This window comes from Otolemur garnettii, unplaced genomic scaffold, assembly GCF_000181295.1.
Source record: "Otolemur garnettii isolate 467f Iridium unplaced genomic scaffold, OtoGar3 scaffold00004, whole genome shotgun sequence".
NCBI classification, from domain to species: domain Eukaryota; kingdom Metazoa; phylum Chordata; class Mammalia; order Primates; family Galagidae; genus Otolemur; species Otolemur garnettii.
In genome coordinates this window covers 18155051-18166536 of record NW_003852399.1, presented here as the reverse complement: position 1 = coordinate 18166536, position 11486 = coordinate 18155051, and the positions used below count along the sequence as shown (strand labels likewise).

General features: G+C 37.8%; 1 non-coding gene across 1 annotated transcript; it reads left to right on the top strand.

Moving 5' to 3' along the window:
- Nucleotides 1-238: 238 nt before the first annotated feature.
- On the top strand, nucleotides 239-340 carry LOC111728051. The gene has a single exon (XR_002775464.1). It is a non-coding gene; the product is annotated as a U6 spliceosomal RNA (small nuclear RNA).
- The last annotated feature ends 11146 nt before the right edge of the window (nucleotides 341-11486 follow it).

Here is an 11486-nt window from a genome sequence, read left to right as displayed (position 1 = left end):
TGACAATTTCTGCCTCGTTATAAATGTGTGTTATAGGTGATCTTTATGCAGCCAGAAACTACATTTATTGTGGTCGAATAATATATTTTGACTGTAATAATTTCTCTTTTGAACATAAGGTTCATATTTCCATCTGTCTTCTCTGTATATCTGCTGGAATTTTCCACACACACTCATGCACCACATAAGGCCATTTTAATCAAGGAGGTACTACATATACAATGATGGTCTCATAAATGCTTGTTTGGGCAATGCGTGTACTAATATTGTACCGATACAGAGATCAGCATGGCCCCTGAACAAAAATGACATGCAAATTCGTGAAACAATGACGTTTCCATAAAATTATAATGGAGTTGCAATTCCTTTTATTTAATAATGTCTTGATGATCCTGACTGTGTTTTTGTGTCTTAGTTTTTAACAGAAAGGTGTAGCACATAGAGTTACGTACAGTACATAATACTTGATAGTAAATGGCTATGTTTACTGCTTGACACAGTATACTTTTTATCATCGTTGTAGAGTGTACTTATTCTGTGTATGAAGGAAAGTTAAATTAACTGTAAAAAAAATCAGGCAGATCTTTTAGAATGTGCTCTAGAAGAAAGCGTTGTTACCATACGAGATAGAAGTTCAATGTTACTGCCCCTGAAGACCTTCCAGTGGGACAAAACGTAGAGGTGGAAGGCAGACACTGTATTTGATGATTCTGACGATTCTACCTTGTATAAGCCTAGGCTACTATTTGGGTTTGTGTTTTATTTTTTAATGAAAAAGTTTAAAAAGTAAAAAAAAAATAAAAATAGAGAAAACATGTAGAATAGAATATAAAGAATGTATCCCCATGAAGGCCAGTATATAACATCTAGAAGTAAAAGGATTATTTTTTACCTGAGATAGCCTTTTCCTTTATTCTCTTCATTGACAAATGGCATTTTGTTGACTAAGTTTGAAATGGTAGAACACTAGTTGCATTCTTATCTTCTAACTCTCCCTCAACAAAAACAATTTATAAATAAACACATGTATAGTTACACACGTGTATATAAACATGTGTGTGTGTGTGTACTCACTTGTAGGAATTAGCTTACAGATGGCAAAGCAGAAATCTGTAGGGCAGCCTGGAAACTCCTGGGCAGGAGCTGATGCTGCAGTCTTGAGGCAGAATTTCTTTTTGCTCAGAGGTACCACAGTTTTGCTTTTAAGGTCTTTATGGTCTTTCAGTTGATTGCACCAATTATTGAGTTAATTTCCTTTACCTAAAGTTGACTGTAGACATTAACTGTGTCTGCGAAATACTTTCACAGCAAAATTAGTGTTCAATTCAAAACTGGGTATTATAGCTTGAGACAATTGATCCCTAAAAGTAACAATTACACGTCTATGATCATTTCTCAAAATTTTCTGTGTATATCAGTGCATATTTATTAACAACTGACTGAATTCTTAATAGTTGCAAATGTGTTTGCTGCTATGGATATTTGAAGAGCCATATATTCTGTCCTGAAGTCACGGTTCTAGAAATAGAAATTGACACTTAAATCAGGTATATTGCGATCATTGTCGTATGAGCTATAAGTACAAGGGGACTGGAGAGGGAATAGTGACAAAGCTCTAAGGGAGTTGGCACAAGAACTATTCCTATTTAAAGTATCTCTCAATCTCCAGTTTCCATCCATTGTCACTAGTTGGAAAACTGGAACACCTTCCTAAAGGATCTTTCCACCTGCACTCTCAGTCCTGACCTACTTCTGCCTTGCCACCAGAATTATTGTGCTCTTATATAAATGATCACGTCTCTCTGGGTTAAAATGCAGTGGCACCTCCCTGAACAGAGAATCCAAATTTCTTAGTATGGTGTAAAAATCCAGGGTTAAATGGCCAGAATTGATTATTATTTTTAGGTTCATTCAACACTTCCTCTTCCTTAAACATCCACTCTGTTCTCCAAACACAATAAACAGCTCAATATTCTCTGAACCTACATTTCTTGTCTTTTTACGTACAAGCATTTTCACACACTGTTCCCTTTGTCTAGCATGCCTCTTTTTCTGTTTTATCTAGAAAGAATTTATTTGTTTCTTCTAGAGTCAATCTAAACATCTCTGCATCTGAGATGATTTCTGCATTTCTAAGTACAGCTAATCGCTCCCTCCTTCCTACTTCCATTGTATGTTACTCAGACGTCGTTATAACTCATATTGTACTGAAATTGCCTTCCCCTCCTACCAAACCATGAGGTCCATATTATTAATTTTGTATCCTCTCCCTTATGCTGAGAATCAAGCCTGGCACATGTTAGATATTTAACATATGTTTGACAATTGCTTTTAATATATATTTTGATAATTGCTTTTATAGAAGTGCTTTAGTATTACTTCAAGGTAACTTAATACATGTTAAAAATTAAGCCTAATACTGATCAGCACCATTACTGCAAATTGGGTATTGTTTCTTAGTTATAAGATTAAGACTTCACAGAAATTATGAAGATTTGTGTCCAAGTCATGGTGTTGTCACTTACTATGTAATTTTTTAAAAAAAATAGTCTCACTTTGCTGCCCTTAATAGTAGGGTAGAGTACCCTGACATCATAACTCACAGCAACCTCAAACTCTTGGGCTGAAGCCCTTCTCTCATCTCAGGCTCCCAAGTAGCTGGGACCATAGGCATCCACCACAACATCCAGCTATTTTTAGAGATGGGGTCCTTGCTCTTGCTTAGGCTGGTCTCAAACCTGAGCTTAGGCAATCTACCCACCTCAGCCTCTCAGAGTGCTAGGATTACAGGAGTGAGCCACCATGCCTAGCTCTATGTAATCTTTTTTTTTTTTAAAATAAGCTTTTATTTTAAAATTTTCTCTGACTTTATTAAGGTGAAATTGACCAATAAAAATCATGTATGTTTGCTGTGCAAAATATGGTATTTCAACATATGTATACATTGCAGAATAGTGAAATCAAGCTAATTTCTTACTATATAATCAAGCTTGTTTATATTCTTGCTGAATTTGGTTTCCTCAAATATTATCTACTCCATACCATTAAGGGAATAAAATTCAATAATCTGAAAGTTTGGTCAATGAAGGCACTATACAAACATAACTGCTGCTCACAAACCTTCTTCCTGCCCAGTGATCTTATAGGCCCTGTGTCAGTGGAAGATGAGTCATTCCATTATCAGATCATGGCTTTTTCTTTTCTTTCTTTTTTTTTAATTAAGATAAAGGTCCATATAATTAGGGTACATTGTGTTTGTAAGATGAAGTGCCAGTTGTAGTTGAGTTCTTCACTCAGGAGAAGTGGTCCATAGCCCTACACCGTACCCTGTAGAACTTTCTTTTCTCTTCTTTTTGTCTTCGTTTAAGAAATACACTCCGAGAGACTTAGGAAAACTTGTATATTCCTCTTTGCATTTGCTGAATCAAGACCAAAGGCAATAACATCCTGATGATTTCCTATTAGGCATCTTATCATACGGTTATTTATCATCTTTTTTCTTTTTCCTGTATATGTGAAGGCTTAAATGACAATAAAAATTGCATTAGGAACAAACACGGAGTTTTCTTCCTTAAGTGCACATAAAATATGTGCCTTAAAACATTTAATGAGCTTCTATCTAATATTATAATATACAAAAGAATAGAAAATAGGGCACCTAATTACAAAAAGCTTATAGAGAATTGATGCATTGAAACATTCTAATTGAGCACAACAGTGCAATCTATCAAGAAATGTCAAAAGCAGATATGGACTTTATTTTATGAGTTAGATATGTTTATATAGAAAACTTTATAAAGAAAATTGACATTCATGACATTTGAAGTGTCTTCACACAGGAAAAAGATATTATTAATGTTAGCCTATTATAATTTTAAAGGTAAGTAATATAACTGTGATTCTCAAAACAAATTATATCTACAGCAATAAAACAACCCTGCCAGAAATTCTAGTTCCTTGCTGAAAGTTTTACAGAAAATATTTCTGCTATTTTTTGCCTCATCTCCTAAACTCAACCTATGCTTTTATTAGTCTTGAGAAAAAAATGAGATAATTTAATTCAGGTGTGTATTTCTGAAGTTATTATGAAATCAAACCAAATCTTACTGTACCAGGTAAAGCTGTTTGTCTTGTTCAAACAGGGCATATCTAAAATGATTATTTTAAATGAGTCATTGGAATTTGCCCTTGGATCTCACTCTTTGTGAACTGGAAGAACACTAAACAGTAGTTCATTTTAAGGATGTCTCTCGTGATTTTACTACACATGTACTTCTTGGATCACCAGGAAATGCCAATATGCACTTTTATAAACAAGCTTCTGGATTTTCCTACTTAAAGGCTCTGTCCAGTGTAAGTGCTTTGTTTTGTCCTCAATTTAATTCACTATAACGCAGCTCTAAAGACTAGGTGCTTTGGAGCCAGCCATTCTGGCCCCGAGTCATTTTCTAAAGCCAAGAAAAGGGGTGAACTTTTTCTTCTAAGTTGATATCCTCACAGAATTGTCATGTAAATCAGGTGGCCAGTATGTGCAAAACACTTTGCATGGGGTCAGGCACCTAGTGGCACAAATAGGGCTATGAGTTGTCTCCCTTGAATTATAAATCTATTGGAAAATCTTAATGGTTTGCTCTGTCTCAAAACTAAATGGAGATAACCCAGGACAGAGTATTTCTGGATGAATATTTAATTCTATGTTCTCAGTTTTATAAACTTCTGCCTCTGGCTTCAAATGAAATAAAAATAACCTGAAATCTGATGTCAAAATAGATGATTTGTAGTCACTGGCTCATCACAGAATGTTAGAGCTGAAAGAGTCTGTACATATGACCCCGGACAATCTTCTCTCATTGAAAATAAGGCATCTGAGTCTTCAAGAGATGACATAACTTGTCCATGGTTGTGTGGCAGGAGAGTAGCAAAGTAGGCAGAGGCACTTTGACTCACACAACTTTTTTCCTCCTTAGCTCATTTCTGTAGCAGATTTGTCTAATAATTAGGGGAAACTATTGTTCAAATGGGTTTAAAAATTTGTAACATTAGACATATTAAAGACTTATGTGGGTGAATAACGTAAGAACTGAGACTGAGTACCGCTAATTAATTTTCGTTCTTTATTTTCTAATAAAATGGAGGTATTGGGTGAGTTTATTTGTGACGAGATGACTTCAATTAATTTATATGGTACCCAATTTAAGCACTCCCACTCTGCTCTCTGAGGACTTAGTACCAGGAGCAAAAGCTGGCATTAACATCAGAGCAGATGTGCAGTCTCTTCCTCCTCTCTAGCTTGGCTCGAGCTGTTGGTATAATCACTAGTCTGTGCTAACACTGAGTTTTGGATCACTGCCTTAAAAAAATAATAACATTCAGAATCAGAGTCTGGCTCAGAAATCCCACTTCAAAGGGAATGGTCTTTCTTCTATTTGGTTGATTAGAGACATTGGAAGGAGCAGACAGGTTGAGTAGGCATGTGGTCAATACAATCTCCTTTTTCTGTGTGGGGGGATTGTGAGTGCTCCCCATGTTAGGAAGTCTCCCCAGACATGGCATGCAACTTATATATGTATATGGAGCTCTTGTCCTACAGATCTGACTCTGTTTCATTTTCTTCTCTGGGTGAATAATGCCTATTTCCCAACTGGGATGGCTTTTCAGTGTGTGTGTGTTTTGATTCTGAGTCTCCTAGCAAAGCTTAAGCAAGCAACAAATGCTGAAATGGATTTTCCCAAGGTTTAAACATACTAAACTGTCCAACTCAGTGGAGCAACGTTTCTGTTTCCTTTGAGCAGATTCTGAGGAGTCTTTTTACAGTTTTCAGTTTGATTTCTCTGTTGTCATTTGGCTTAGCTATTTCTATTTATTATGCTTTAAAAGAAGAAGGGGTGCCAGTCTGGGCACAGAATTCAATAGTAAAGACTGTGGGTAGTATTCTGGAGGAGCTGCAGAAAGTTAATTTTTTTAAAAGTAAAAATGATGATTTGCAAACAGGGCATCACCAACCCAAGAGGAAGTCTATTTTAAGTAGAGATAGAAAGAAGATATTTTCACGTTAGCCCATTTTATTTATACAATGAAGTGTAAATAAAAGTATTCCCACTTTAACATCAGGAGGTGGTTCAAATAATCCAGAAATCAATGAAAGAAAGACTTACTTAAAATACGAGAAGAACACATTTCATGTTTGGAGAGAAAAATTCTATTTAAGCATTTTTACAATGTTCTGTTTCAGCAGGAACCAGCTTCCTTCCAACCTGGTGAGGTGCCTTCCACCTCTCTGTAGACTTTTCCTGTAGCAGGAACTCTGGGTCTGAAATGAGATCAGATTTTTAAGTTTCCACTAAGTGAGTATCATTTAGCATTTCCATTCTCCTAAAAGAGTATATCCAATAATTGCCCTCTAATAGCAGGCAAGCAGGATGATAAGCAGGATGAGGCGTGCTGAAGCTAATGAAAATTTAAAGTGGTCTCCGTCTTCTGTTGGCTTGGGGAAGGCCCATCAGAGCAGCACCACTCCACGTAGCCTGACGTGCCTCCTGAAATGATTGAAACCAAGACATGCAGAAAGCAAGATATGGTTTTTTGTTTTTTGTTTTTACTTTCTTCTTCTTCTTCTTTTTTTTTTTTTTTTGCCTCTCTAAAGCATTATCTTCTCACATTCATGATAATAGTTGCTGGAATGCTTTTCAATTTTCTTTATGCTACATGGTGATTTAAATTTTACAATTTCAAAGGCAAAATGTCAGAGATTCAGAACCCTGTATCTATAGAACAGATCTTGTAGATACTTGATACAAAGACAGTCTGTGACATTTTTGTTAAAGCTACCTGCTTTAGGGACTGAATGGGGCCTGTATATTTCTGAACCTGTCCTGGGAGATTTTCCTTGGCTCTGATTCCTAGTCATTAAAAAATACTTAAGTTGTGTTAAGGAAGGAAGGACATTTTCTTAGTTTGGGTTTACATAAAATCAGACGCTGAGACAGGGACATAACTATGTGCATTTTATTTAGGAAGTGAAACCAGAAAGCAGAGAGGTGTGGGGAGATTGAGGGAGAAAAAGGAAAGAAGCCAATACAAAAAGCAAGACTGCGGGGGGTCACCAGTGTGGACAACTGGAACTCAGTTCCTTTGGGCACCTTTTAAGAAACTATGAAGAATGTACTTCAGGAATGTCTCACCAGTAGAAGAAGAAGCTGAACTATTCACCATCAGCTCTCATCACTCATTGGTTTAGATACTTCTGGTTTTCAGTGCCACCCTGTGTGTACGCAAAGAAAACGCTTGTGACACTGGGGAAAGCCTTTGGGGTGAAGCAGAAAGAACCAGCACTTGAGGTAAGAAGTTGTCCTGTTTGGGGAGTCTTCTCCACTAAAGCCAAAAGTAGTCTCCGAGTAGACTGAGAAGTTGTGGGACGTGGCATCGACACCCCACCATCCATCTTTGCACCACTCAGATTCACTCACGCCTCTCCGTAAGTCCACTATGTTACTGCTTCTTCCAGATATTAACCAGTCATCGTGTCTAACAAAGGCTTTTAACTGGATATTTTATAGAGTGAAACAGTCTTAGTTGCTGCAGTGGGTCCTGAACCATAATTGATATTTATCATCTTCCTCCTCTTCTACTCATTCTAGATTCCTTTTACTCTTGGCCAGTACTTCTGCTGATCTTATGCAGCAGAAGCAGGTGGTAAGAGGATCTGTCCTGTGTCTTTATTTTACATTTGTCCTCTGGGTCCACTCAGGTCTAATCCTGACTATGTCATTGTTATCATGTGATGGATTGTTGCTACGCCTCCCTGATGTCCTGACTGATGGTTTTGACAATGCCCACTTTATGATGGGCAGTCGTTTTGGAAGGCTCACTTAATGGACTATGGTTAGACCGTCTCTTTTAGGGCTTGGTAGGATGTCCAATAGTCCTTTCTAAGTGGCGAGCAGTCAATGCTACAGAATGAATGGCCTTGCTCCAGAATCTTAGGGAATCTAAGGGCTTGACAGAGACTCCACTCCATGTCCATAGGTACCATGGGTGTCTCTGGCACAATTGGATCCACTGGGTCTATGGTTTGAAAGAATGCGAACTTTTTGTCATAGCCCACCGCTGCCACTGCTTGTCAGGGCTCTGGACTGTCCAGGTCTCAGCCTGGCTTGTCTAGATTCTGGATGTGGACCGCTATGCTACCTTCCTCAGGAACAATTGCTCTTAGGTGCCTGAGGGCTATTTACTTTAGCCGAAGGGAGAGAGAAAGAAAGATAGTCTTTGAGGGAGTAAAGCAATCTTCTTAGAAAGATAGATCTTAGCAGTCTTTAGCAGAGCTTAGTAAGCTTCAGCAGAGAGATGCTGTGCTGGCGTTGGACTATATCATAAATAAAGAGGAAGCAAGAGAGTTAACATAGTTCTGTAGAAAGACCATAAATGTCTATCTCAGATGAATGCCAATGGCTTCTGATTCTTCAGATCAACAACTTCATATTGCCTGTACAACGGTGTCAATATGTTCTAGTCGAGATCTCACATTTGGCATAGGAGCCATGTTTAAGACAATAGCTGGTTCATACGGTCTGTCACCATCTGTCATGATTTATCTGGATTTTTCAATGACCATATCAGTAAATTAAACTTTTAAGTCACTGAGGTTGATATTAATTTCTATAACTTTACCTCAGAAAATTAGATCTTTAAAATTTACTATTTTATGGGTCAATTTCAGGGTTTCCATTTGACTTTTTTTCATTGTAATGGCTCATAGATCAAGGGACCAATATGAGTGTTTGGGAAATGCCACCGAGGAGTCCAGGGAGCAGCTAGGTTCACAGCAAGGAGGACCTTTCCCTCTTACGTTCTGGCTTCAGTAGGAGTTTATCATGGTGCTTTGAGTCTCCTGGTAGTAATGTAAGCTCAGACTCTGTATCAAACAGCCTGCCAAACTCCTGGAGGTATGGAATTACTGTCTTAAATGGACACAGTTGTCATTGGAAAGGGACTGGGAGAACAGTTTTGCTTATACTTGCTGTGGCATTCCAGGGATATTATCTAAATGAACCTCCTCTTAAGTGATGGGCTCAAGAACTCGCTCAGATTTGGAAACTGGCAAGGAATGATTGCTTGTCATTGCTGCAGACCTTTCTTTAGAACCTTTAACTTTTTGTTATTGCCATCCTTGTGGTCATGCACATAAAAGAAAAGAAATAGCCTTATTAACTGCCTTTGTCTTGTGGCAAGAAATGCCCTGGCTTGTCTGCCAGGGCTGCAAATCCCCATGGTCAAGGTCTCCTGATTGCTACTTTGACCTCACTGCCTCATTTTCCCTGGGAGTTAAACACTGCCATTGGAATCCTATTGTTTTCACTGACACACAGGAGCCTATTTCTGTGGATTATCTCCTACCATCACACTGGCCTGCAGGAAGAAGACCCTGGACCTTCTCACTGATGCTGGCCTCTTCCTCACTCGTGTATTCCTCATTCCTTGTTGTTTTAGTGAAGGGAGGGTCATTCAGACCCTCTCAGAAAACACAGTTTTCTGGAGGATTTCTGATTTCATTCTTACTTGGTCACCTTTCTGATCTTTTCCTTGTTACTCTGCCCAGGGAGTTCTACATGTCATCCTTGTTACCATAGGCCATCATCAGATCCAAGCTCTATGGCTACCATGATCCCAAAGGAGAATCCCTATATCTATAAATTCTCAGCCCCCAATCTGACATTTGAACTGTTCAAACTCATTCCCCAGCTCCTTGCTATTATATTTAGCCAGGTGCTAAAGCTGTTTGAAGAACAAGCTGTTTCTTCACATAGGACTTTCTTGCTCAGACTATGCTAAAATTTGATTCTAGTTATTGGTCTAGACTATGCATTCTAAACTGTGGTAAAAACTGGTTTGGGGAGAACAAAATATTTTTAGATATTACAATGGTTTGTGACCCTCTACAAGGACCACAGAACATAAATATATATGTACACTGTATATCTGTTGTATTAAAATTTTTATGGAGGGTGGTTGATTAGGGGAAAAATGCCTAAGAAGATTCCTTAGGTACATGATGAGGAAAAAAAGTTGAGATACCTTGATGTAGATACTAGGCTGAGGCCTTACTGATATTTTGAGCCAGATCATCTTTGTTAGAAGATTTGAATCCTGTGTTAGAAGGTTTGTTCTGCCCACTGAATTGGAAGCAAGAGAAAAGCAAGAAAATTAGTTATGAGGTTATTGCAACTCAGGAAGGGATGTCCAGAGTTTGGATTAGTGTGTAACTGGGGAAAAGTGGTCAATTATAGTCATATTTCCAAATAAAGGTTGGCAAGATATGGTGATGAATTGGATGAAAAGAGAGAAGTCCAGGTTTGGAGATGACCCCAACAATTCTAGTCTGAACTGTGATATGGAGTCACCATTTATTGAATCAAAGCATAATAAAGAAAGAAGAGGTTTTAGTAAACTGATGAGGAGTTTAGTTTTGAACACATTAAGTTCTGGGTATTTCAAATAGAGATGAAAAGTAGGTGACTGGATATGTAAATCTGGAGTTCAGAAGAGGGTCTGGGCTGGAAATGTAAATGCTCAGTAATACTCCCACAGATGATGGTTAAAATTCTGACACTGGAAAAGGTTGTGGAAGAATGAACACTGATGAGATCTGAGAGCCGCACCCTGGTGCACCCCAACTCTGAGTGGAATTGGGAACTAAGGTTGTTGTTAGCAAAGTGGATTATCAAGAATTATTTAGCAAAATATTTCAAGTAGGATGATTGAAAAATAGCCTATTTAAATGTTCCCTGGTGGGATAATTTGGCCAAAAGAAGAAAAAAGAAGTTATTATCCTTCATCTTTGGAATTCATAGGGCTGGTAGGAGAGGTTTATTGAAAAACCAAATTCATGTGTATACCCATGGGCTATAATAACTACCGTGTGAAGCCAATTATAGGTATTAGAGGTAGTCTAAAACAGTTATTATTTTATTTGAAAAGGAGTATTGAAATTTGTTTTATGCTGCACAAAGAACTTGTTTGATGTATATTTCATGAGCCCTGGTTGAGAGGGAACATTTCATATTGGAATATATGAAAGCTTCTAATCAAACATTTATGGGAGCAAGAGTTTTCTTTTGTGAAAGAAAGTTAATGTGATAAAAGAAGTAAAAGAAGAAGGCATAATAATGCCCTGAAGATGCTTATTCATTCTGGACAAGACAGAGGGCAGGGAGAAGTCCCAATAACAGGCACATCTTGACACCTGGGTTGAAGTCAGGAGCCTGGGTCAGAGGCATGGATGGCTTCTGACCTTGACTTTTGTGAAGAGCCTCTTTACCTTCGAAATTCTCTCAGCCAAATCTAGGCCTGTTCTGTTATACCTCCTTAGTAACCCGGCAGTTATGAACCATTGCCTTTAAGTCTCTTCATTTTTTTTTTTTTTTTTTTGAATGGGAGAAAACTATGAAGTTTAGTTTAAATGAATACAATGTCTAGTGTGGGCAATTTCT